The sequence below is a fragment of the Oncorhynchus clarkii genome, chromosome 7 (assembly GCF_045791955.1).
Source record: "Oncorhynchus clarkii lewisi isolate Uvic-CL-2024 chromosome 7, UVic_Ocla_1.0, whole genome shotgun sequence".
In the NCBI taxonomy this organism is placed as follows: Eukaryota; Metazoa; Chordata; class Actinopteri; order Salmoniformes; family Salmonidae; genus Oncorhynchus; species Oncorhynchus clarkii.
This window is the reverse complement of record NC_092153.1, coordinates 10,176,981-10,201,691: the sequence shown is the minus strand read 5'-3', so window position 1 is coordinate 10,201,691 and position 24,711 is coordinate 10,176,981. Positions and strand designations below refer to the sequence as shown.

The 24,711-nt window shown below is 40.8% G+C and overlaps 1 protein-coding gene across 1 annotated transcript in view; it reads left to right on the top strand.

Moving 5' to 3' along the window:
• The first annotated feature begins 651 nt into the window (after nt 1-651).
• The window catches only part of LOC139412857 (BCL6 corepressor), a 127,303-nt gene continuing 103,243 nt past the window's right edge, over nt 652-24,711 (top strand). The window contains exons 1-2 of the mRNA XM_071159605.1: nt 652-886; nt 9,965-10,040. The gene's annotated coding sequence lies outside the window, so the exon portion shown is untranslated. The remainder of the gene's footprint in view (nt 887-9,964; nt 10,041-24,711) is intronic.

The window sequence follows — 24,711 nt, the reverse complement described above, 5'->3', positions numbered from 1 at the left end:
TTCGCAAAAATCTCCGACAACATGCCCAACAGAACTACTAAGAAGTCGACCAAAACCACCACCCCTGTGGATGTGCATGAGGAGCTAGCTAACGTTAGCGAGGCTAACACCATTGGACCGGGTGATTCAAAAGATGACTGATAACATTACTAAAGTGATCGATGCTAAGATAAGAACGGTCTTGGAAGCAATAGCAGGCCATTCAGCTGAACTACAGAGGGTTGTGAAACGTGTTGTTGAGGCGGAAGGAAGAATTGATGCAGTGGAAACTTCAACTACATCTATGGACGCTAAGATAAAAGCACTTGAGAAACAGGTGCGCGAAATGGCGGAGCACATTGACGACTTGGATAATCGAGGACGCAGATGCAATATTCGTGTTGTGTGACTCCCGGAAAATTCTGAAGGGACACGTTCAGTAAAATTCTTTGAGGAATGGATCCCTGGCTACCTACAAATGGACACTAAGGCTGGTCGTGTGAAGCTGGACAGAGCCCATCGCTCTCAAGCACCGATACCCGGTCCCAATCAGCGCCCACGGCCGGTGGTTATAAAGTTCCACAACTTCACCGACAAGCAGCGCACCTGTTTCTCAAGTGCTTTTATCTTAGCGTCCATAGATGTAGTTGAAGTTTCCACATGGACGCGGCTAGAAACATCGGCTCTGATGGTAGTCAACGTAAAAGTCCTAAGGTCTCATTCTTCAATGATTATTCCACTGCGGTTGTACGAAGACGCAAAGCGTTTGATGAGGCGAAGGCTCGACTCAGGAGAATGAAGATGGACTACGCACTGTTATACCCGGCCACATTGAAGATTATGGTCAACGGATCACCTAAAAAGCTCTACACACCTGAAGGGCTGCTGCGTTTATTGACTCTCTCGGGTAAATAACTTTTAAGCTGCACCTCAGCAGCATTGGATAACTTTGTTTATTTTTGGTTGAATCTGATCATGAAACAGTGGTGTGAGTTCTCACGTGCCCCTGTTCAGTAATATTCATATCTTTATTATTTTTATTGCTAAAGTAATAGCCGCTATAGCTCAGGCTGAGATATGTGTGAATCCATATTGGTAACCAGGCTTGGTTTTAGGTGGAAGAACCTCAATCTTCTCCTATTGATTTTCTTTTCCATACATATAAAGGATGAGGCTATTGAGCGGCAATGCGGACTTAAGAGTCTACATTGGAGAGTTGAAATCCCCTGCATGTTAGCTAGTGGGAAAACCCCCTTTTGGATCTTTACATGTTTAATTTTTGGGTTTAGTATGGTTCGAGTTCAGGGTTCATATTGTTTGTTTATGCTCGGTGAGATAGAGGAGAGTTCAACACATGGAAAAAGGTACCACCCCACTTTTACAGTGGGATCCAGCCTGGATATTGAATGGTCAAGATACAATGGCAGGTAACAGACTGCGTGTATGTACATGGAACATTAGAGGGAGCCATAACCCCATTAAGAGGAAGAAGGTACTGTCTTTTTTGAAAAAAGAAAATATTGATATTGCCCTGTTGCAAGAAACTCATTTGGATGATAAGGAGCACCTGAAATTACAACAAGGGTGGTTTGGTCAAGTGTTTTTCTCATCATTTACATCCAGAAGTAGAGGGGTAGCAATTCTGGTGAAAAAGAACTTACCACTTAAGGTCTTGAATTGTGTGAAAGATAAATTTGGTCACTTTGTTATAATTAATGGTACTTTACAAGGGCAGAACATTTCTATAATGAATATTTACTTCCCCCCTGCTCACCCCCCTGATTTCCTCACTAAGGTATTTCTAGACTTTTCAGAATTAAACTCGGACACTGCAGTGGTTGGAGGAGATTTTAACTGCTTGTTGAACCCCCTTATTGATAGGTTTCCCAGCGGTATAGCTTCACTCTCTCCTCAAGCTAAGTCACTTAAAGCTATTTGTGATGATCTAGGGTATGCAGATGTCTGGAGAGCTTTTCATCCCTCCAACAGAGAGTTCACTTTTTTCTCTGCACCTCATGGATGTCAGACTAGAATAGATTATTTTTTTGTGCCCAGGACGTCTCTGCAGTCTGTTTTATCCGCTAGGATAGGAAGCATAGTCATATCTGATCATGCTGAGGTGATCCTGGACATAAAACTCAACGGGGCATTCAATCGGTCAAGACATTGGAGGTTGAACACAACCATTCTTAAAGACCATACATTCACATCATATTTTATTACAGAGTTTAAAGCATTTTTCTCTATTAACTCTCAATCAACAGATAACCCCTCGCTCCTTTGGGAGACCTGTAAAGCGTATGCCAGGGGTCTGATTATGTCATACACAGCTACTAAGAGACGGAAAAAGCGTGAAAAGCAAAAAATGTTAGAGGGTGAATTAGGAACTAAAGAGAAGGACTACATTAAAACGCCCACTCCTGCCCTATTAAAGGAAATATCAGTCATTAGATCAACGTTAGACTCTCTCCTAACACAGGACGCTGAAAAAAAAAAGAGATTTGTCAGGCAAAAGCTATATGAACATGGCGATAAGCCAGGAAAGTACTTGGCATACTTAGCTAAAAAGAGAGCAGACTCTCAGTCAATTGCTACTATTACTGATTCTGATGGTAATCATTTATATGAAAATAAATTGAAAAGTGACTCATTTAAGAAATTTTATACAAACCTTTATGCCTCAGAACTGCCAAATGATGCACCCAAATTAATGGAGAACTTCTTTTGTAAGATTGAGCTCCCTACTATCTCCGAAGAGCAGAGGTCCCTCCTTAATGCCCCTATTACCAAGGAAGAGATAATGTTCGCAATTAAGAATCTGCAAAATGGTAAGGCCCCAGGACCAGACGGGCTTTGTAGTGAGTTCTATAAATAGTTCCATGGCCTGATCCTTGAGCCATTGCGTGATATGTTTAATCACTCATTTTCAAATGACCAACTCCCTCAAACGCTGAGAGAAGCCAACATTTCACTTATTCTCAAAAAGGGAAAATGTCCAGAGTCTTGTTCCTCATACAGACCAATTTCCCTTCTGAATGTGGATAGAAAATTGCTTTCTAAAATTCTAGCCACAAGATTAGAGGACTCACTGCCACTAATTGTGAAAGGAGACCAAACTGGCTTCATTAAGGGCCGTAAGTCATGCAACAATGTCAGGCAGCTTCTTAATGTAATTCAAGCCTACCAACAAAGTGCTGTGGATGGTCTTGTGCTCTCCCTAGATGCTGAGAAAGCATTTGATCGTGTAGAGTGGTCTTGCCTATTATTTGCTCTAAATAAATTTGGTCTGGGTGACAACTTTATAAAATGGGTGAAAGTTTTATATGATGATCCTCAGGCTGCTGTCCTTACTAATGGGCTAAGGTCAAATAGCTTCTCTATACACAGAGGTACCAGACAGGGCTGTCCTTTATCCCCCCTCCTCTTTGCACTCGTTATGGAACCACTGGCTGAGGCCATCGGGGTAACGCCTGCTATACAGGGGCTGCTCATTGGTGATGTTCACCATAAAATAAGCTTGTATGCTGATGATGTCCTGATATTCATCTCTAGTCCCGAGACTTCAATTACATCTCTTATTAATATTATTGAATTATTCAGCGAATTCTCAGGCTACAAGATTAACCTAACTAAGTCAGAGGCTATGCCACTTGGTAGCCTGCACTCTGTACCTAATACTTCTCCCCCCTTCCCTTTTAAATGGTCTCCCTCAGGTTTCATGTATCTGGGTATATTTGTAACTCCTAAATTCCAGCAAATGTACAAAGCCAATTTTGTTCCCTTGTTTGATACAATAAGACAGGATCTGGAGCGCTGGAACTCTCTCCCGATTTCTTGGTTGGGTAGAATATCCCTCTTGAAAATGAACATTTTACCTAGACTACTTTACCCAATCCAAATGATCCCAGTATTACTCTCCAATAAGGTAATAAAGGATGTAAATAGATGGCTAAGTTCCTTTATATGGAGTAAACGCAAACCAAGACTTAAGATGGCAATATTGCAGCTGCCAAGTTCTATGGGCGGCTTGGACCTGCCCAATATCAGGTTCTATCAATGGTGTGCCCACCTTTGTTATATTTCTGACTGGATCACAAATGATGACTCCTCTATTTGGTTAGACATTGAGACTTCTCTTTCAAAATACCCCTTACAGGATCTTTATTTTTCAGAAGTTTCAAGTCTGTAGAAGATCACTGCAATAATCCCATTACACTTAACACACTCAAAGTATGGAGGTCAGTTCAACGCTTCCTGGGAAGGTCCAAACTAACCTCTGCTCTTACCCCAATTCTTAACAACCCAGATTTCAGTCCAGGATTGCTGGATGCTGGCTTTAACTTTTGGCTTAATAAGGGCATACGCAGGCTAAATGACTTATTTGCTGATAAGATTTTGTTGTCATTTGAGCAGATGGTCGAGAAATATCGACTCCCAAAGCCGGACTTTTTCCGCTTCCTACAAGTAAGACATTATATTCTGAAGAGCACCACCTTATTGGTAACCCTGATGTGTCTGTCATTTTTTCCCCACAAAGGAAAATGTCTGTTTTATGATACTTTAAGGTCCTTTTCTGCTGTCAACACACAGAGGGTGAAACAAGTGAGGGAGAAAGAATTGTCTGTTACTATTGACGAAGAGATGTGGGAGGACATTTGGAGATATGCAAAAACAATATCTATATGTAATCGTACTAGAGCAATCCAATTAAGAATAATACACAGATTGCATATATCCCCAAATCGCAGACATGCTTTTAGCCCCACTTCCTCTTTCCCTCAGTGTCTTAAATGCAAAACGGATACAGACACCATAACACATTGTTTATGGTCATGTACCAAAATACAAAGATACTGGTCTGGTGTTCTGCAAGAAATTGAAAAGATCCTAGGGGTTGATCTAGATTTGGACCCAGTTTCTTTACTGTTAGGTCTCCCTAGTAGGCATGTTACTTCTGTGGGTAAAAGGAGGCTTTACAACATCCTTACCTTCGCAGCGAGGAAAAACATCCTTTTGCAGTAGATTAGTGATAATTAATCCTTCTATTAAAGATTGGCATAAGATACTATTTGAATGGGTGCCTCTGGAATATCTGACATGTACATTGCATTCTAAAACAGACCAGTTTTACCAAGTATGGGAACCTTATCTAAATTACCTAGAACCTGAAGTATCAGCTATTATGCTGCAAGGATTCTCGTAGAATGGCGGGGATCTATGTATTTCAGAACTACACTGTAGGTTCCATGTGTGGAACCTAACCTCAGTTTAAACTGAGCTTTTTTGTTTAATTTCTGTTTGTAAGTTTGTTTAAAATGTATGTATTGAGAGACGTAATGATGGTGATGGGGTGAGAGAAGCACCGAGCGGGAAGAGGAAAATGGTGTACGCATGTATGGGTGTGTATGTGTTTGTGTGTGTATATATGTATATATATATATATATGTATGTGTATACAGTGCCTTGCGAAAGTATTCGGCCCCCTTGAACTTTGCGACCTTTTGCCACATTTCAGGCTTCAAACATAAAGATATAAAACTGTATTTTTTTGTGAAGAATCAACAACAAGTGGGACACAATCATGAAGTGGAACAACATTTATTGGATATTTCAAACTTTTTTAACAAATCAAAAACTGAAAAATTGGGCGTGCAAAATTATTCAGCCCCCTTAAGTTAATACTTTGTAGCGCCACCTTTTGCTGCGATTACAGCTGTAAGTCGCTTGGGGTATGTCTCTATCAGTTTTGCACATCGAGAGACTGACATTTTTTCCCATTCCTCCTTGCAAAACAGCTCGAGCTCAGTGAGGTTGGATGGAGAGCATTTGTGAACAGCAGTTTTCAGTTCTTTCCACAGATTCTCGATTGGATTCAGGTCTGGACTTTGACTTGGCCATTCTAACACCTGGATATGTTTATTTTTGAACCATTCCATTGTAGATTTTGCTTTATGTTTTGAATCATTGTCTTGTTGGAAGACAAATCTATGTCCCAGTCTCAGGTCTTTTGCAGACTCCATCAGGTTTTCTTCCAGAATGGTCCTGTATTTGGCTCCATCCATCTTCCCATCAATTTTAACCATCTTCCCTGTCCCTGCTGAAGAAAAGCAGGCCCAAACCATGATGCTGCCACCACCATGTTTGACAGTGGGATGGTGGGATGGTGTGTTCAGCTGTGTTGCTTTTACGCCAAACATAACGTTTTGCATTGTTGCCAAAAAGTTAAATTTTGGTTTCATCTGACCAGAGCACCTTCTTCCACATGTTTGGTGCGTCTCCCAGGTGGCTTGTGGCAAACTTTAAACAACACTTTTTATGGATATCTTTAAGAAATGGCTTTCTTCTTGCCACTCTTCCATAAAGGCCAGATTTGTGCAATATACGACTGATTGTTGTCCTATGGACAGAGTCTCCCACCTCAGCTGTAGATCTCTGCGGTTCATCCAGAGTGATCATGGGCCTCTTGGCTGCATCTCTGATCAGTCTTCTCCTTGTATGAGCTGAAAGTTTAGAGGGACGGCCAGGTCTTGGTAGATTTGCAGTGGTCTGATACTCCTTCCATTTCAATATTATCGCTTGCACAGTGCTCCTTGGGATGTTTAAAGCTTGGGAAATCTTTTTGTATCCAAATCCGGCTTTAAACTTCTTCACAACAGTATCTCGGACCTGCCTGGTGTGTTCCTTGTTCTTCATGATGCTCTCTGCGCTTTTAACGGACCTCTGAGACTATCACAGTGCAGGTGCATTTATACGGAGACTTGATTCCACACAGGTGGATTGTATTTATCATCATTAGTCATTTAGGTCAACATTGGATCATTCAGAGATCCTCACTGAACTTCTGGAGAGAGTTTGCTGCACTGAAAGTAAAGGGTCTGAATAATTTTCCACGCCCAATTTTTCAGTTTTTGATTTGTTAAAAAAGTTTGAAATATTCAATAAATGTTGTTCCACTTCATGATTGTGTCCCACTTGTTGTTGATTCTTCACAAAAAAATACAGTTTTATATCTTTATGTTTGAAGCCTGAAATGTGGCAAAAGGTCGCAAATTTCAAGGGGGCCGAATACTTTCGCAAGGCACTGTATGTATGTGTGTGTGTATGTATGTGTGTATGTATATATATATACGTGTAGATGTGTAAGTGGGTGCTGTTTTTCTTGTTTTTTTTCTGTGTGCTTTGTCTCTGTTGTTGTATCTCTTAATATGGGTGAAAATTGTGAAATTCCAATAAAAATACTGTTACAAAAAAAAAGGTCAGAGCAATGGGAACCTCCCCAGAGAGGAGACACGGGTTAAAAAGGTCAGAGCAATGGGAACCTCCCCTGTGAGGAGACACAGGTTAAAAAGGTCAGAGCAATGGGAACCTCCCCAGAGAGGAGACACGGGTTAAAAAGGTCAGAGCAATGGGAACCTCCCCAGAGAGGAGACACGGGTTAAAAAGGTCAGAGCAATGGGAACCTCCCCAGAGAGGAGACACGGGTTAAAAAGGTCAGAGCAATGGGAACCTCCCCTGTGAGGAGACACGGGTTAAAAAGGTCAGAGCAATGGGAACCTCCCCAGAAAGGAGACACAGGCTAAAAAGGTCAGAGCAATGGGAACCTCCCCAGAGAGGAGAGACAGGTTAAAAAGGTCAGAGATAGGCTTGGCGATGATAGGTGCAGCAACCTTAAAGAAGAAAGGGTCTAAACCATCTGACCCAGCTGTTTTTTGTGGGTCAGGTTTAATTAAGGACCTCATTTAGCACCTCAGACTAAGTGACAGCTTTGCAGGGAGAAAGTTTGTAGCGGGGCAAGGGAAAAGAGGGAGGAGCATCAGGGATAGTCGCATTAGAAGGGGTGGGAGATGAGGAAATGTTGGACGGGCAAGGAAGAATGGCAGAGTCAAATAGGAATCCTGACTTAATGAAGAGGTGATTAAAAAGCTCAGCCATGTGCATCTTGTCAGTAACAACCACATCATCAACATTAAGGGACATGGGCAGATGTGAGGAGGAGGGTTTATCCTCCAGGTCTTTAACCATTTTCCAGAACTTCTTGGGGTTAGAGTGACAGAGAGAGAACTGCTACTTAAAGTAAATAACTTTGGCCATCTGGATAGCCTGACTATCCCAGGCCTCTGCATTTGGGTGGGTTTAGTGAAACTCTCCTGCCATTTTTAGGCTCAAGAGTTCACACCTCTCACTTCACACTTCAGTGCTAATTTCAGTCAGCTTCTTTCCTAGCAGCTTGGCAGTCCCATTCTATTAAGCTTTATATAACAAAATTACCGAGAGATTATTGTCCTTACATTTTTGGTTTCACAAATAGGTCCAGACTGAACACTGCTCACTCTGTTTTGTGCTGGAGGGTATTTCCATGTTCCGCCATGTTTCCTCTGCAGGTCTTGGTCTGTTAGAAGTTCCCTTATTGATAATCCTTGGTAGCAATAGTCCATTCAGGTAATTTTGTCCAAAATCAAGGTTCCAGGTATGGAATTGTGACTTGGAAAGAAGTTTTTGATGTTGAGGTTAGTATCCTGCACAAGTCCCTGTGAAAAAAGTTTATCCAACTGTAAATCCATCTTTTTGCAGAAGAACTCAGGAGCCCATGCTCTCTGTGTCTGCTCGCTCGCTCTTATTCTGAAACTCAGAAAACATCTATTACAATAAATACAAGGGCTGTGTGCCAATTGGCTTGGATATCCACTATCCTCCTCACCTCACTCCTTTCCAAGTATCCTTTGCTTCTCTCCTTTTCTCAGCTCAGCTCTTTTCCTCATCTTCTTTCCTTCATGAGCACTGAAAGGAGTTGATGATTGAATGTGATATGATGAAAACTAATGCCTTTATCTGAACTTTCCCAGTCACAGATTGAGCCTTGTCCTGGACACAAAAGGATGCTCAATGGAGAATCTCCATTGAAAGTGTTTAGTCCAGGATTAAGCTTAATCTGTGTCCAAGAAACAAACTGTCCCGCAGCCAAATCTCATTTAGGTCCCCAAAAAACATAGGGCTGGCCCTGATGATTGATCTGACTTAGACCTTTAGCACCCATAAAAATATACAAGAAAGTGGTTTGTCTGTACAGCAGCAAAGAGTGCTCTAACAGACCACTGCTACACAAGCAGGAAACCAACCTAATCAACAACACACAGTTGAGACGATGCTGAGAGTTGTGGGACATCTGTTGTGTAAGACAATTATTTTGTTACTACATGTACTTAATAACTTAAGAAACATATCACATGTGTAATGTAATGAGGGACCTGATCTGTTTCTAGGTCTCCTTATATGCTGTCGGGGAGCTGATGGCTTGACAGAGACACTGGTGGAACTTGGACAGAATACAATCATAAATGGTTCCGTTAACATAGAAAGTGCATACTGGTACATTCAGCACCAACCACAGCCTCCATTGTTCATACAGAATGTAACAGTAATGATTGTGGCCTGTTCTACTGTCCAAAAAAATAAGAGGGTAGATTGATATTCAGCAATGGTACCAGACTCATGACCAGACTCTGCAATAAGTGCACATTTTATTCAATGATGAATTCCTTTCAATATAACATAAATCTTTATTGAAATACATCAAGCGTATGTTGTCCCAACGCTGCGTGTGTGATGCACTGTTTACCAACTTAATGTACTTTAATTGTAAAGTGGCATTGTGTGGATATCACTACATGCACATTTAATATTGTGATTTTCCCACATGCATTATAGCACAGATGTTTATGCTGACTATCCCAATCAGACAAACCAGACATCCAGCTATCCAAACCAGACATCCAGCTATCCAAACCAGACATCCAGCTACAGGTCATCATGGGAGAACTGTCTTCTGTTCATTTACAGTGTTAAGAATGTTATTCTGGTGGTTATGATCCTGGGTGAGTAAATGGAAATAGGAGATTAAATATTTTTAACTTTTTTGTCGTTTACAGAGAATTTACATGTTGATTTTGTTTATCAACTTTTCCCATTTTGTTGGTTTATATTTCAGTGCTAATCTTGACCTTGCCATGTCAGAACAGGAACTCTCCTTCAAAACTAACACCAAGACGCCGAATAGACCAGAGGTAAGTTACTTTTTGTAAAGATCCTAAACAGTTGCATCAGTCTCAGCTAGTTTGGACCAATAATTTAGCTTAAAGCTGCAATATGTACTTTTAGGGCTACCCAACAAAATTCACATAGAAATGTGAGTTATAGATCAGTCATTCTCATTAAAAGCAAGTCTAAGAAGCATTACATCTGTTCTGTGTGTGCCATTTCTATGCTTCCCATTCTTAAATTTTTTGGGGGGGTCTTTTACTTTCAGTTTTGTACACCAGCTTCAAACAGCTGAAAATACAATATTTTTGGTTATGGAAAATATATTTCACAGCGGTTTAGATGGTACAATGATTATCAACACTATGCTTGTTTGTTTTGTCACAGAAACTGAAATTAGGTGAACTATTCGTATTTTAGCAACCATAGTGCAACTTTAACAGTATAACGTGCTGAAAAGCATACCGATATATCATAACTGAAGTTTAAAATAACCAAAAAAATAGTCACTGCATTGTTTATTACATTTACTCCTGAAGTCAGTGACACAGCACCAAGACGATTAAATCCTGAACTTGTATCAATAATTAGTTTTGCAGTATAATGCATGATCCATAAGGGCAAGCTAAGAACATGCTTAGAAATGCTTAGTGTAAAATGATGGTAGTCGTGTGACATTGTTACAGTGATGACTAAAAGAGTCTACTGAATATGCGTCACCCCTTTTCACTGCTAGTCAGTAATTATATTGTTTGTTAACGTTCCCCTACTTTGCCATGAGTTGTGCTTTACTAAAATGCGATGACGTAGTGTGTCCATTTATACATGAAGGGTCAATCCAGTTGCATTGTAACTGTCTTCTATTCAGACATCCCTCAAAACCAACCGTTTAGGAGTGCTGCAAACAAGCAAACTTTATTCAGGGAGGTGAGTCTGCGGTCAAAGTCTCTGCAACGTCTCTTTAACATTTCAAGAACCTCATCAATATTATACAGGTCATATAATCTGTGCAAATTTGCACTTGTCTTTTTGTCCTTATGCGTCATCATCACTTACAGTGGTACACTCCTACACAATTTGACCGGGTGTGTTTTAACTGGTTGAACAGTGCCATCTACTAAAAATAGTAAGCACTGCAGGTGTTCCCACACTGCCTCCTGGCTACCCAACAAATAGTCCTGGTGATCTGTGACAAATTTTTGGGTGAATTATTCACGTTTTCATAAAAGCAGAAAACTTGGTAAGTCTACACTTGTACAGTTTGGGGTCCTGAACATTTTCAGATGTGGAGCCATCACACAAACTCCTCCTGGCGGTCATTTTTCTATTCCGCCATAGTTTTTTTCTTTCATATCTGCCAAACATGATAACCAGGGCTCAACATTATTAACACTTGTCCGCTTGGACAAGAAGAACTGGGCTACTCATATCAGAATTAAATCAGTTCCCTCTGCATGCAACGTGTATCACTGTTCTTCCAATATCTGCAGAATTTATCAGAGTATGAGAGCCAATTTATGCCTGATGTGAAAATTGAGCTCCGTACTGCATTGCTGTGTGCATCCGAAGCGTTGTAACAATGCGGAGGGCTCCATATAGCACTGCATTGACATGATTGGTTCACTGTAAGTGGGGGCGGGACACAACAGCTCTTTAAAAATAATAATTTAATAACAGTAACATACAAAACAAACATAACACCCAGAGGGATTCCACAAAGAAATGAGAAAAAAAATACAACTAATCCACATATCAGATCAAATACAGACATATAGCGAATACATTTTCTTGACATTCTGTTTTGTATACGATTTAAAGACTAAATAGTTTTCCAAATCAGATTAAAAAAAGGGGCTTTTTCTTCATAAATGTTGATTTGTGTATGAAAAATGTTCCTAATAAAATAAAGAGATTTATGACATTCAATTGTGGAATCAGTGTTGTAAAATAATATGTCAAACTTAGAAATGTCAATGGTTGTATGCAGTTTGAGGCCAAGATATAGTTTTACATCAGTCCAGAACATTTCACTATATAAACAATTACAGAATTAAGTGTTCAATATATTCAGTCTCTAGTTCACAAAAACTGCATTCACTGGTAACATCAGGTATATACTTAGAAATCAAGCTATTACACGGATAGAATCTATAGATAATCTGAAAGAAGATCTCCTTTACTTTATTGGTCACCATAAATGTGTGTGCAGTGAGCCAAGCACTGCGCCAGTTTACATCAAACGATGAAGCCCAACAAAATATCGCAGAGGGAATGGACTTCCTGTAGAAAATATCCCTTAATAAACGATTGTTGAATTTCGTATCTAGTAGACCAATGCCATTCACCTGAATATCGCTTGCAATCGGAGATATTTCAAAATATGCATTATTCTGAAGTAAAGTTTTTATCCCACTAGGTATAGCTTTAATAACAGTGTCATATTCCTTGCGTGAAACCTCTAACCCTAACCCTTTCCATAAATTCTCTCCGTGTACATAGATTCCCACTAATATTAACTGACAAGGACAATGTTTTTCAAGAACCATTTATGGTTAAATAACATCTTGTTTCTATGTAATATCGACCAATTGTTCCATATAAAACATTTATGAGGTGAAAAGTTGTGTTTATACAACAAAGCCCAGCACATTAAAGTCTGCTTGTGAAAAGCCACCAGTTTCACAGGAAGTTTACCTACAATATATGGACAAGTAGTACAAAATAAAGCCCTCCGAACTTCTGAAAAACAAAATGAGGTATAATATTCCAGAAACTATGAGGATGTTTTATGTACCTTTTAATCCAGTTGATCTTTGATTGAAGAGAGTGAAATCTAAGACATTTAGACCGCCATCAAACCCTGTTGGTGATAACATATTTTTATCGTATGTGGCTTGTTTTTGCATATGAAGTTGTACAAAAGCCTATCTAAAGTACAGCACGTGGATTTGGGAATGTCAATAGATAAAAAAAATCTTAAGGTTGTGAATGATCTTTACACCGAGGTAGGTGGATTGCTGGATTGACAGCTCCTTTCAAAACAAACATCTCAAATTTGGAAAGATTTAATGCCAAACCTGAGATTCTGGAGAACTGCTTCACGATATCCAATGCTAATCTAGCTTGAGACACATTTTTCAAAAAAAGTGAAGTGTCATCCGCCAGTTGGGATATCTTGATCTCTCTGGCCTGGAATGTAAATGCCTTCAAATGGACTTTTATGAACTAATGAGCATAACATTTAAGATACTAACAAAAGTAAAAAAGGTCAAATTACTACAACCTTGTAGTATTCCTTTGTAAATGTTAAACCTTGAGGATGGTCCATGACAGAGTTTGATACAGCTATTGTCACCATTATACAGAGTTCTAATAGCATCAACAAAAACACAACCAAATCCTTAGAGTCACTCAAATTGTTATCTAAGGAGCAAAGATTCTCATAAAACTTAGTGGTAAAGTCTGATAACAACTCTCTATCCTCAGTGGTAACCCCATTAATCTTACATTTCCGAAGTATGGTGAGTTCCCCTCTACTCTCTTCCAAATTAAAAAAGTAGCTACTGTTCTTTTTGCCTTTTTCAAGCCATTGTTTTCTGGATCTTATGAAGGCTCCTCTAGCCTTTTCCTCATACAATGTGTCTAGTCGATTCTGTAAATCATTCAATTTAGCTTCCTCATTAAGATCAAGATGCTCAATCTCTGTGATATCGGCAATTGTCTTAGAGTTCAGCTACCTCACATCTCCTTAATTAAAGCAAGCCGTTTTCCATAAGTAATACAGGCTGAGCGGATTTTAAAATTTCAGCAGTTCCCAATATTTCCCATATTCTGCATTAGATGTAGCTAAACTCCAGTAAACAGAAATTAGATTCTTAATCACATTTTTTGAATCATCATGCAATAACAATGAGTTGTTTAATTTCCAATAACCACCAGAGTATTTCTTACCATCCTTATTGCACATTCTTACAATCAACCATATGACAATGATCCGTCAGGACTGCAGGCAGTATTTTTACCTCTACAGTGTTGGGCTCAAGACTAGAGGTTATCACCCACAAATCAATTCTTGATTGTAGCGAACAATCTCTATTACTCCATGTGTATTGTTACTCTCCAGGGTTTTTAACTCTCCATATGTCAATTAAGTCCAGGCTTTGGCAGAACTTCACCAACTTGTTTACACCAATGTTAGGCCTATGGGGCAATCTATCAGTCGCATTAGAATAAAGCATATGAAAATCTCCAACTACAATCTGACTGGATGGATATTTTCTCAGAAGACTTTTAAGAATTTCCTCTAGAAGTTATTTGAGGACTAGAACAGTATCCATATACATTACACAACACAAATAATCTGTCCATGTGGTTGATGACCACTACTAGCCAATGTCCATTGGTGTCCATTTGAGTAAACAAAAATGTCCCTTTGAAATTGTGTGCTAAAATTGCAACCCCAGCTGAATGATTAATCCCATGGGCCAAAAAAAATGACATTGCCCCACTGATTTTTTCAATAATTATAGTCTTCTTTGCATGAATGTGTTTCTTGAACAAATACAAGATCTGCGTTGCAGTCCTTACAAAAATAAAATTAAAAAAAAGCTTATCTTCGACAGGTTTCGTATCCCTCTGGCATTGATTGACAAACTTCAAGTTCATATCTATAGAATAGAAAGAAAAATCCTATGCAATCTCAACTCTACCGTCTCTATAAAAAGTTGCTTCATATATGTATTAACAGAAGTCTTAACTTGTAAACAGTAACACCATAATTCAAAACTAGAACGCTCAGTTTGCAATGGGGAAGGAGCTACCTTGTAAACCTACCGACAGAACAAATCACCCCGGTCGTATTTAATTTCCGAAGTGAAAAAGGCTCTGATTCCCCTGTAGTAGTATCCACCCTTTCCTTGATTTCGGACCTGTTGTACAAGAGGCCACAATTTTGCCTTTGCTGCCTTGTCCGCTGCAGTCAAGTCCTCACCGAATCTAAATTCTCTCTTTCAGAAAGGTGCTTTCCTTTGCTTTCTTCCAAACAGCATCTCTCACTGTGCGAAAAGCAAACGGAATGATGATCGAGCGGCTGACGATGGTATCTTGTTTCATCCCAATACGATGAGCGACATCCACAGACATATCCATCGGGGAAGTCCGGTGCCACACGATTACAGATGTCTCTTGCTTCACATTCTCATCCTAGTCCTCGGGGACACCGTAAAGCCGTAGCCCCCACCTTCTCCGGTATCGCTCTGCTTCGGATAAGCGCTCTTGCATGTCTGCGATGGTTATTTGAATGTTAAATGACGAGACAGAGGCATTGATGCGAGTAACCAGTCTTGTTCAGTACATGACAACCCATCCGGGTATCTCAAGCACCCCGGTAAAACACAAGAGTTGCAGTAATGAACATTTACCAACAGATGGCATCACTGTGCCAATGGTCTTCTCCTGTGCAGTGCATTTATCAGAAGTAGCAGTGTTTGCAAGTTTAAGCTCTTCGATACTCTTATATGCATGATTCAGAGAGATCTCGAAGTCAACTATTTTTGATGTGTTTTCGCGTATCATTTTCTCCAGACCATCGGCTCTTTCGTTTATCTTTTCAGAGACAGCATCGATTATGTTGACCTGTAGTTCGCGCAAAGACAATTCTTTGTGTCTTTTTGGGTGCATGACTATTGACTGCATTTTCAGAATCAACCGAATGTCCAGAATCCTCCATTTCTTCTCCGGATGAGTCAGGTGGCGTTTTTTCTCCAATGTGTGCTCAGCTAGCAACTGCCTACTCCTCCCTTTGCGCTTTCGCACATTTTTTTCTTACATTTCCTAAAGTTTCAAATCAAATTAGCGGTCAACTAAGCGTTGTTCTCTATTTTGTTTACTATAATCCAAGTTCCGTTACATTTAAGTACGTTTGAGAGGGATAAAAGTTAAGGTTACTAGGAGCAAGCTGAAATCTCGTCTGCACTCGCCGCCATCTTCCAACCTACACAACAGATCGCGGAACAGCACAGAGCTGTTGAGCAGAAGTGCAAGTATGAATGCCCTGACCTCTGCATAGGCTATATTACCGTAAATGCTGCACGGCCAATGCAGACATCAGGTTGACAATGCAGCGCCTTTAATTATTGTAAACTCAAAAAAATATATTAAAACGGTTCCTGGAGAATCCTTTAGGGGGTTCTTCAAATTGAAACTGTGGGGGAACCGCTATAAATTCTTTTGAAGAACCTCTTTTAATGGATCTTCCAACCTTTTGAATACACTTTTGGGTTTAATTTTTGAATAATATACGCATAACAATTACACAATATTTTAGTTGTCAGTGTTTATAATGATTTTAGTGGCAAAGCAGAATTAGAAGATCAAAATATGAGGTTAACTTCCAGCAGAGCCCAAAATGTAATGGGGCTGCAGGTAGCCTAGTGGTTAGAGGACCAGTACCGAAGACGTGGATGTCGATCATGGCAGCCCCATAGTAATTTAAAACAAATATTAAACAGTAAGATGCAAAACATAACAGCCTGAGGGATTCCACAAAGAACAACTGATTAGGTATAGGTATGCCTTGCGTGTTGATGTTCTCTGTCTCCGTAGCCAGAATTATTTTGCAGTGCATGGTGATCGAACAGGTTTCCTTTTAAACCATTATCACAAAGTGTTTTCTCATTCACCACAAAAACCAAGGTATAGCATAACAATAACACTTGACATACCTTTGTATGCCTCCTCTTCTGTATACCTACAGACACAAAAGTGAGGAGATCTTGAAATTGTTCTGTTAAGTGCCTGCACCTGCTGTCCTTTCAAATTAAAATCCAGGCGGAGCAGACGTGACAGTATGGTAAATATTATTTACAGTACATACATGCAAGTGGGCAAAAAACCCAACGTTCTTTTTTTTAAACTCAAATTTTATTTTGAAGTGGTGCATAATCTGAAAAACTGTAAAGCAAAACGAACCTTAATTGCTTGTGAAACCTTGTACATTTTTGTTTACTTATGTATACCCGATGTGTAAAGTTTCTGTTATTTGGTAGATTTTTTTGTAAGATGTTTGTATATTGTGTTATAATTGTTGTTAATAATAAAAATGTATATATTTAAAAAAAATACCTCGCCCACCTTAGCCATTTGATCCCTGGTTCATTGAGTGAGGGAATTATTTTATAAAGACAATGTTTTTGCTTGTAATTATGTTGCAGGGATGCAAACCATCCTCCTGGTGATTCCAGGAGAGCTACTGGATGTGCAGGCTTTTGCTCCAGCCCTGCTGGAACACACCACATTGTAAAACATCAGCTGCTCAACAGGACCTTGATAAGCTGGTGTGTTCGAGCAGGTAGTGTTTGAGCAGGACCTTGATAAGCTGGTGTGTTCGAGCAGGTAGTGTTTGAGCAGGACCTTGATAAGCTGGTGTGTTCGAGCAGGTAGTGTTGGATCAAAAGCCTACCACACCCAGAAGCTCTCCAGATGGAGGTTGACGGACCACATGTGTTTTACACAGTAGCCCATCAGTGTAGTATTTTACTTTGTGGGGGTTAAGTGCCTTACTCAAGGCCACAACGGCAGGAGATACTATATAATAGATGGGATCAGAGACCAGCAGCCTTCCATTGTCAATACCAGTGAAAATAATGAATGCTGTTTTGTGAAGTGGTTCCATGCATCATACAACACAGTTTTCAGTCACCTTTTTGGCCCATGGCTTTACAGACCTTTTTTTGGGGGGGGGGGGGGGGGGGGGGACAAGTGACTTGCTCCTCCATATATTTACATATTCTTAAGTCCATTCCTTTACTTAGATTTGTGTGTATTGTGTATATGTTGTGAAATTGTTAGATATTACTGCACTGTCTGTCGGGGGCTAGAAACGCACGCATTTGCTACATCCGCAATAACATTTGCTAAACACGTGTATGTGACCTTGAGCCTACAGACAAGTAAAAAATGGTTACTATCAAGCCCTGATAACACATAAAGGGTGATGTCTACCTTCGGTCACTTCTGTGATTCTAATATTACTAGATGAAGGCTTTGAAAAACGTGGAGGGGAAATATATTTTGTGTTTTGTAATTAATCATTGGACAGTAACAAAAATGTGTGTTATGATTAAATCCATAATTTAATTAAAAAAACATGCTGTGTTGCCCCTCCCATTTATGTCTACCAAACAAATGTAACTATTCTTACAGTAGTATGTAAGAAGTGTTTTGTAAGGAAGGTCCCTGTTATCTCAATGTTGATAGGCCTGCATTAGTGGTGCGCAGGTCAGTTGTTCACCCGCACCCACGCAATTTAATAACCCATCTACAACCGCCCGACTATATGTGATAAAGTGAAAATATGAGGTCCTCACCCAACCCAAACCCGCTAATATGTGTATGCTACAGTCAGAGACCGCAGAACAATTTTTTTGACAGGTGTTGCAGGATATGGTTTATTGATGCCTGATTCTATATATGTTTCTGCTCATCATTTCGGACATTTTGGTAGGCTATTTGTTAGTCAACTTGTCTGTAATTAGATACTTGCAGCTTCTCTTCTGTCATTCTTCACTCCTGTTCTCCAGTCAAAATGTAGCCTGTGTGTGTAGGCCTATAATTTTACTGCAAGAAATGCTTCATTCTGCAGTAGGAGTTAATAATACAGCTATGTGAGGTTATAGACCTACAGTAAATGTCCAGATTTCAGTTTCCATTTAACCCATCTGAACAGTAGGCTACAGTTCCCTTGATGTGCCGTAGGCTTATTTGAAATCCCTGTGTTGTGACTGTGGAATTTGTATAGCACCTCACAATCATCACACATAACCTAGCCAGCACTGATAGCATCCTCTTTAGCCACTTCAGCAAATCTTTCCCAAACATTAGGCTACATTTCTGTCTCTTCCATCTCTACTGTTTTTATTTTCAACTGTCCATTTCGCAGCTTTTCTGTTATTGAATTAAACATTGCCCTTTTTGCCTTCTAGGATCAACAACTGTTTCTGTACTTTGCAAAAGCATTAGGCATGTATGTTATTTGGCATGCTTGGCACACATATAATTTAAGCAATGGACCTCGCACTAATGCCAGGTAGCCTTAAAAGCCTCAAAGTAACATAATAAAAACATCCCTATCAGAATCCCAAAATTTAAGCTACAGATCAAAAATTTAAGCTACAGATCAAAAATTAAAAAATGCGAGTGCTGCGTCGCCATCGACCACTCCACCTATGTGGCCCTTTCGCAGCGGAGGTGGAAAGTGGCAGAGCTATGAGCTGTTTGTCAGACCATGAGACATCCAAACCAAACGATTATGTTAGGTCAGAGCCAAGCCACAGAAAAACACAGCCATTTTTCCAACCAAAGAGAGGAGTCACAAAAAGCAGAAATAGAGATAAATTAATCACTAACCTTTGATGATCTTCATCAGATGACACTCATGGGACTTAATGTTACACAATACATGTATGTTTTGTTCAATAAAGTTCATATTTATTTCAAAAAAGTTTACATTGGCACGTTACGTTCAGTAGTTCCAAAACATCCGCTGATTTTGCAGAGAGCCACATCATTTTACAGAAATACTCATAATAAACATTGATAAAAGATATAACTATTATGCACGGAATTATAGATACACTTCTCCTTAATGCAACCACTTTATCAGATTTAAAAAAAACTTTACGGAAAAAGCACAACATGCTATAAACTGAGTACAGCGCTCAGAGAACAAAACAACCCAAACAGATATCCGCCATGTTGTGTAGTCAACAGAAGTCAGAAATAGCATTATAAATATTCACTTACCTTTGATGATCTTCATCAGAATGCACTCCCAGGAATCCCAGTTCCACAATAAATGTTTGTTTTGTTCGATAATGTCCATTATTTATGTCCAAATACCTCCTTTTTGTTTGCGTGTTTAGCCCAGTAATCCAAATTCATGACGCACGATCACTAGGAGCAGACGAAAAGTCCAAAAGTTCCGTTACAGTCTGTAGAAACATGTCAAACGATGTATAGAATCAATCTTTAGGATGTTTTTAACATAAATCTTCAATAATGTTCCAAATGGAGAATTCCTGGAACTGCAATGGAACTCAAGCTAACTCTCACATGAACGCGCGTGTCCTGCTCGTGGCTCTCTGGTAGACCTCTGACTCATTCCCCTCTCATTCGCCCCCACTTCACAGTAGAAGCATCAAACAAGGTTCTAAAGACTGTTGACATCTAGTGGAAGCCGCAGGAGGTGCAATTTAACCCCATAGACACTGTGTATTCGATAGGCCAAGAGTTGAAAAACTACAAACCTCAGATTTCCCACTTTCTGGTTGGATTTCTTTTCAGGTTTTCGCCTGTCATATTTTTTATTTTATTTATTTATTTAACCTTTATTTAACCAGGTAGGCAAGTTGAGAACAAGTTCTCATTTACAATTGCGACCTGGCCAAGATAAAGCAAAGCAGTTCGACACATACAACGACACAGAGTTACACATGGAGTAAAACAAACATACAGTCAATAATACAGTATAAACAAGTCTATATACGATGTGAGCAAATGAGGTGAGATAAGGGAGGTAAAGGCAAAAAGGCCATGGTGGCAAAGTAGATACAATATAGCAAGTAAAACACTGGAATGGTAGATTTGCAATGGGAGAATGTGCAAAGTAGAAATAAAAATAATGGGGGTGCAAAGGAGCAAAATAAATAAATAAATTAAATACAGTAGGGAAAGAGGTAGTTGTTTGGGCTAAATTATAGGTGGGCTATGTACAGGTGCAGTAATCTGTGAGCTGCTCTGACAGTTGGTGCTTAAAGCTAGTGAGGGAGATAAGTGTTTCCAGTTTCAGAGATTTTTGTAGTTCATTCCAGTCATTGGCAGCAGAGAACTGGAAGGAGAGGCGGCCAAAGAAAGAATTGGTTTTGGGGGTGACTAGAGAGATATACCTGCTGGAGCGTGTGCTACAGGTGGGAGATGCAATGGTGACCAGCGAGCTGAGATAAGACTTTACCTAGCAGGGTCTTGTAGATGACATGGAGCCAGTGGGTTTGGCGACGAGTATGAAGCGAGGGCCAGCCAACGAGAGCGTACAGGTCGCAATGGTGGGTAGTATATGGGGCTTTGGTGACAAAACGGATTGCACTGTGATAGACTGCATCCAATTTGTTGAGTAGGGTATTGGAGGCTATTTTGTAAATGACATCGCCAAAGTCGAGGATTGGTAGGATGGTCAGTTTTACAAGGGTATGTTTGGCAGCATGAGTGAAGGATGCTTTGTTGCGAAATAGGAAGCCAATTCTAGATTTAACTTTGGATTGGAGATGTTTGATATGGGTCTGGAAGGAGAGTTTACAGTCTAACCAGACACCTAAGTATTTGTAGTCGTCCACGTATTCTCGGAGCCGTCCAGAGTAGTAATGTTGGACAGGCGGGTAGGTACAGGTAGCGATCGGTTGAAGAGCATGCATTTAGTTTTACTTGTATTTAAGAGCAATTGGAGGCCACGGAAGGAGAGTTGTATGGCATTGAAGCTTGCCTGGAGGGTTGTTAACACAGTGTCCAAAGAAGGGCCAGAAGTATACAGAATGGTGTCGTCTGCGTAGAGGTGGATCAGAGACTCACCAGCAGCAAGAGCGACCTCATTGATGTATACAGAGAAGAGAGTCGGTCCAAGAATTGAACCCTCTGGCACCCCCATAGAGACTGCCAGAGGTCCGGACAGCAGACCCTCCGATTTGACACACTGAACTCTATCAGAGAAGTAGTTGGTGAACCAGGCGAGGCAATCATTTGAGAAACCAAGGCTGTCGAGTCTGCCGATGAGGATATGGTGATTGACAGAGTCGAAAGCCTTGGCCAGATCAATGAATACGGCTGCACAGTAATGTTTCTTATCGATGGCGGTTAAGATATCATTTAGGACCTTGAGCGTGGCTGAGGTGCACCCATGACCAGCTCTGAAACCAGATTGCATAGCAGAGAAGGTATGGTGAGATTATAAATGGTCGGTAATCTGTTTGTTGACTTGACTTTCGAAGACCTTAGAAAGGCATGGTAGGATAGATATAGGTCTGTAGCAGTTTGGGTCAAGAGTGTCACCCCCTTTGAAGAGGGGGATGACCGCAGCTGCTTTCCAATCTTTGGGAATCTCAGACGACACGAAAGAGAGGTTGAACAGGCTAGTAATAGGGGTGGCAACAATTTTGGCAGATAATTTTAGAAAGAAAGGGTCCAGATTGTCTAGCCCGGCTGAATGGTAGGGGTCCAGAATTTGCAGCTCATTCAGAACATCAGCTGAGCAGATTTGGGAGAAGGAGAAATGTGGAAGGCTTGGGCGAGTTGTTGTGGGGGGTGCAGTGCTGTTGACCGGGGTAGGAGTAGCCAGGTGGAAAGCATGGCCAGCCGTAGAAAAATGCTTATTGAAATTCTCAATTATGGTGGATTTATCAGTGGTGACAGTGTTTCCTATCTTCAGTGCAGTGGGCAGCTGGGAGGAGGGGTTCTTATTCTCCATGGACTTTACAGTGTCCCAGAACTTTTTTGAGTTAGTGTTGCAGGAAGCAAATTTCTGCTTGAAAAAGCTAGCCTTGGCTTTTCTAACTGCCTGTGTATAATGGTTTCTAGCTTCCCTGAACAGCTGCATATCACGGGGGCTGTTCGATGCTAATGCAGAACGCCATAGGATGTTTTTTTGTTGGTTAAGGGCAGTCAGGTCTGGGGAGAACCAAGGGCTATATCTATTCCTGGTTCTAAATTTCTTGAATGGGGCATGTTTATTTAAGATGGTTAGGAAGGCATTTAAAAAAAATAACCAGGCATCCTCTACTGACGGGATGAGATCAATATCCTTCCAGGATACCCCGGCCAGGTCGATTAGAAAGGCCTGCTCGCTAAAGTGTTTCAGGGAGCGTTTTACAGTGATGAGTGGAGGTCGTTTGACCGCTGACCCATTACGGATGCAGGCAATGAGGCAGTGATCGCTGAGATCTTGGTTGAAAACAGCAGAGGTGTATTTAGAGGGCAAGTTGGTTAGGATGATATCTATGAGGGTGCCCGTGTTTAAGGCTTTGGGGAGGTACCTGGTAGGTTCATTGATAATTTGTGTGAGGTTGAGGGCATCAAGTTTAGATTGTAGGATGGCTAGGGTGTTAAGCATGTTCCAATTTAGGTCGCCTAGCAGCACAAGCTCTGAAGATAGATGGGGGCAATCAGTTCACATATGGTGTCCAGAGCACAGCTGGGGGCAGAGGGTGGTCTATAGCAGGCGGCAGCGGTGAGAGACTTGTTTTTAGAGAGGTGGATTTTTAAAAGTAGAAGTTCAAATTGTTTGGGTACAGACCTGGATAGTAGGACAGAACTCTGCAGGCTATCTTTGCAGTAGATTGCAACACCGCCCCCTTTGGCAGTTCTATCTTGTCTGAAAATGTTGTAGTTTGGAATTAAAATGTCTGAATTTTTGGTGGTCTTCCTAAGCCAGGATTCAGACACAGCTAGAACATCCGGGTTGGCAGAGTGTGCTAAAGCAGTGAATAGAACAAACTTAGGGAGGAGGCTTCTAATGTTAACATGCATGAAACCAAGGCTATTACGGTTACAGAAGTCGTCAAAAGAGAGCGCCTGGGGAATAGGAGTGGAGCTAGGCACTGCAGGGCCTGGATTCACCTCTACATCTCCAGATGAACAGAGTAGGAGTAGAATAAGGGTGCGGCTAAAAGCAATAAGAATTGGTCGTTTAGAACGTCTGGAACAGAGAGTAAAAGGAGGTTTCTGGGGGCGATAAAATAGCATCAAGGTATAATGTACAGACAAAGGTAAGGTAGGATGTGAATACAGTGGAGGTAAACCTAGGTTTTGAGTGATGAAGAGAGAGATATTGTCTCTAGAAACATCATTGAAACCAGGAGATGTCATTGCATGTGTGGGTGGTGGAACTAATAGGTTGGATAAGGTATAATGAGCATGACTAGAGGCTCTACAGTGAAATAAGCCAATAAACACTAACCAGAACAGCAATGGACAAGGCATATTGACATGAAGGAGAGGCATGCTCAGTCGAGTGATCAAAAGGGTCCAGTGAGTGGAGAGGTTGGTTGGGGGTCACGGCGATTTAGACAGCTAAATCGGTAGCAAGCTAGCATAGGAGCAAGCTAGCATAAGATGGAGGTCTGTTATTAGCCAACTCTTGCGTTCCGTCAGTAGATTAGTGGGTTTCCGTGTGGTAGAGGGGATGAATCCAAATCACACAACAACAACAAAAATAAAAACAATAGATATAGTTATAGAGGCCCAAGAAGAAAAATAAATAAATAAATAAAAATAAAATAAAAATTGTCTGATTGTCTATTCAGATAGCAGCCGATAAGATAGCCAACGGCTAGCAGGCCGCAGATGGGCGCCCAGGCAACGTTGCGCCGGAGGAGCCAGCCGGACAGTTCCCTCGGGTAGACAACGTCGGCAGTCTAGCCGTGAAGGCCCGGTGGGGCTCCGCGTAGGCAGCAAAACGGGTCCGGATAGGTGACTGCAGCCCAGGAGTGATTGATGGACTCTTCAGCTGGCTAGCTCCGGAACAATTGATGTTAGCTCCGGAATCGACGAAAGCCGATAGTCACACGGATAGCAGCTAGCTAGCTGCGAGATCCAGGCATGGACGTCCAGAGCCAGCGGCCGAAATCCAGGGACATGGAGAGAAAAATTGGTCCG